The following is a 445-nucleotide window of genomic DNA, read 5'->3' as shown; positions in this document are numbered from 1 at the left end:
GCTGTGATGGGAGTGCATTCATGCATCAGGCACCCCACAATTGTCGCTAATAACTTTGAGATCAAGCTAACTATATTACAAATAGTGCAATCCATTGTTCAATTTGGTGGGTTGCCTATTGAGGATCCCAACTTGCACATAATCAATTTCTTAGAGTTATGTGCAACTTTTAAGATGAACAGAGTGAGTGATGATGCAATCAGACTAAGAATTTTCCAATTTTCACTAAGAGACCGAGCAAAGAGTTGGTTAATTTTGCTATAAGCCAATTCTATTACAACATGGAAGGAACTAGCCCATAAGTTCCTTGCAAAGTTTTTCCCTCCAACAAAAGTTGCAAAGTTGAGAGCGGAAATTAATAATTTCTACCAGATGGAAGGGGAATCGTTGTATGATGCATGGAAGAGATTTAAAGAGTTGTTAAGGAAGTATCCTCATCATATTT

General features: G+C 37.3%; 1 non-coding gene across 1 annotated transcript; it reads right to left on the bottom strand.

The window, feature by feature from the left end:
- Positions 1-339: 339 nt before the first annotated feature.
- LOC133787718 (small nucleolar RNA R71) lies at positions 340-445 on the bottom strand. The gene has a single exon (XR_009872720.1). It is a non-coding gene; the product is annotated as a small nucleolar RNA R71 (small nucleolar RNA).

Source organism: Humulus lupulus, chromosome 6 (genome assembly GCF_963169125.1).
Source record: "Humulus lupulus chromosome 6, drHumLupu1.1, whole genome shotgun sequence".
Lineage (NCBI taxonomy): Eukaryota > Viridiplantae > Streptophyta > Magnoliopsida > Rosales > Cannabaceae > Humulus > Humulus lupulus.
This window is presented reverse-complemented; position numbering and strand designations above follow the sequence as displayed.